We start from the raw sequence: 3,087 nt of genomic DNA, 5'->3' as shown, positions 1-3,087 counted from the left end.
CTTGGCTGCACCTAGAAATTCTGTCCATAAAAGTTATGAACAGAATTGGTGACAAATGTGCTATATAAATAAAACTGACTTGACCGTGACTAATTCTGCTGGTTAATAGCTAATGTGCTGAAATCACACAGGGGTTTGTAGTTGACCTAAACTACTACCACTTCCAAAACATAAATTTTCCATTGACAAGGAATAAAAATACATTCAAGACCATAACTGTTTCAAAAGTTCTCAGGAAGCTGAAGGCCTGTTGACAGACAGCTTTGAGCCTGCGGTTGGTTTGTGGAGGAAACCCTGTGACAGATCAGCCGAGTGCAGCTGGGCAGATAGATCAGTGAAAGTTGAACATCCTGAACACATCAAAACTCTCAGGCATTTAACTAAGCATTTAGTTTTAAACAAGTTGAATAAAAACACAAAACATTATAGGGCTAGCATTTATTAAAGGATAGACTTTAATGCCAGAGTTTTTAACAAAAATCTTCTTGTGCTGAGAAAGGACAGAGTGATTGCACTATATTGTGAGATGTTATGGTTACTCAGAGAAAGCATTGAAGATGATTCTCTGTGTATGAAAAGTTACGTCATATCATGACTGAATGCAAAGAACTTTGCATTTGTATTTGTGGTTGAAAAGGGGGAAAAAGGGGCATTTCTTCATGATTTCTGAAACATGAGGCCTGTATGTTTGGCTCTTGAACTGGGCAGTTTAGTACTTATGAGTCATGAAGTTCAGCTGATTTGTTCTGGAGTTCATGCATGCACTGATCACCTGTGCTTCCTTGAAGCTGCTTGGCTCATGAGTTAAAATTTGCACCAATCACAAGCCCCATGTAGACATTTCAGGCTTGTTTCGCGTTTCACTTCTGTCACAACTACTGCACTCTTCATACTCTGATGAACTTATGACCTGCTGTAGCACTCATTAAATGGATGCAAATGACAATTATTTTGTTGTTTCCAGTTCAGACCATCTATCCATACATCTTGTGAACATGATAAATTGAAAAATAAATGAGGTACAGACTTTCATGTTGGTGTGTGGCTACATCTAGGCATACCTTTCGAAAATTGGGTTTCCACTTCAAAATCAAACATGGCTGTCACCAGAAATGTTGACAGTGTTGTGAGCAGGATAACTTAAAAAAAGTGAGGTACAAACTTTTATTTTGGGGTGTGACGGCTTTTAAAAGGTCCCCTATCAAAAATGGGTTGCCACATCTATAGTAAGTCCAAGAAGGCCACTGTAATATATAGTAAGTCCATCCATCACGTGAGCTGGGCAACTCGAAACATAAAAAACATGAACATTTAAAAAAAAAAAATCCAAAATGACCACCACCTTTTATATATGTAAACCACAATCATTTGAGAAAACTTTTGTTTTCTAGTTTTTTGTATTGCTTGGACCCACTTCTTCCTTTTTGGATTGCTGTGGTCACTGGTGCCCATATCCACCAATCACGGTGTGAGAGGCAGGGGACACCATGGACAGATGGCAAGAGTCCATCACAGGACCATATAGAGACAAACGAGACAAACAACCATTCACTCTCTCACACCTATGGACAATTTAGAGTTACCAATCAGCCTAACATGCATGTTTTTGTCTGCAAAAGGAAACCGGAGTACCCGGAGAAAACTTACGCATGCACCAACAGAACATACAAACTCCACACAGAAAGGTCCCCGGCCAGGATTTTCATTTGATGGTTGATAAAATTGCTTCCTCCACTCATCAGGATCCATCACTATAAGCTGCCTCAAACAAGAAAAAATACAAAATAAATAAAAATCAACCTCTATTCTGATAGACAGTGTAACCCACTTGAACATTTGGCACCAAAAACAGCAAACATTGCATTACATGTTCTATTGCAGTCCATAAAAACACTCATCTCAAAATCTACAACTGTTCAATATTCAAATCCCTCAGCATTGTTCTAGTTTAATTCTTGAGTTCACCATTGTAACAGAACATCCACCACAACGCCAAAAGTTAATCAATTGTAGATGATTCTTTTCTGATTGTATCAGTAAAGTCTGTCCAGTGAATCAGAAGCTATTCTGCTGATGCTGCAGACAAACATAACAACTGGCAAAAAAACTTATTACCTTATGTCATCAACAGAAGACAATAATCTTGGCTGCAAAGTGCTCAGCAACTTTAGTGTAGAAAACAGATTCAAAGACTCATCATTAATCTGTAAATTTACTGAACTTGTAACAAAAAGTTGAGTTATCATACAAAACTTTTATTAAAAACAGTTATTGGACACGTTCTCTGTACATTATTTCACAGAGGATACATTACTATTAAAGTTAAACTGCAGAAAGTAAACTATATTACATAATGACTGCATATGTGCTGCTTTTTTGTGCCTCTCACAGAAAACAGAACAGTGAAAGAGCCATTTTCTAAATAACACCTTTGGCATAAACTTGCATGCAACACCTCAATATCCACCATGATTGAATTTAAATTAATCTAAAATTGTCTGACTACATTGAATACAAGGCTTTAATACTTCATAATACCTTGAATATGTGTCAAAATACATACATTAGTAGTAACTTTCACATGGCAGTGATAGGCAATAAACAGTTAGGATACAAATTAAACAGATTTAAGTGCTACAAACTTCTTCTTAAAAAAACAACTTCATCTAAAAGTTTGAGAACTATTGTTTGTGATCCACACAGTGTCCTTTAAAATTTTTCCTCAATGAAAAAAAATGTTCTTTTCCACAAATATATATATATATATATTTATATATATAAAGAAAACAGCACTGACGCCCCACAGACCCTGTGGTGTTTCATCAAATCACATAGCTCCAAATCTGCATCTCCCCTTCAATGCTCAGAGAAAAAGAAACACTTTTTTTGCAGTTGCCTCTGTCCATTGAAGGCCCAGACAAACTGTGCGTCATTCATCACCTTTGATATCTCTACAAAGTGTCCTTTCACAGTCCTCCATCTACAGCTGAGTGGTTGCAGTTGAGCGCCTGCTCCTCCTGCCTTGGCGTTGAGCGGCAGGGAGGTGGCAGTAACGTGGTGGCCTGCCACGCCACTTTCTCTTGGAGC

Source organism: Nematolebias whitei, chromosome 3 (genome assembly GCF_014905685.2).
Source record: "Nematolebias whitei isolate Nwh7 chromosome 3, NemWhi1, whole genome shotgun sequence".
Lineage (NCBI taxonomy): Eukaryota > Metazoa > Chordata > Actinopteri > Cyprinodontiformes > Rivulidae > Nematolebias > Nematolebias whitei.
The sequence above is the reverse complement of the archived record's forward strand: the minus strand, read 5'-3'. Positions refer to the sequence as shown.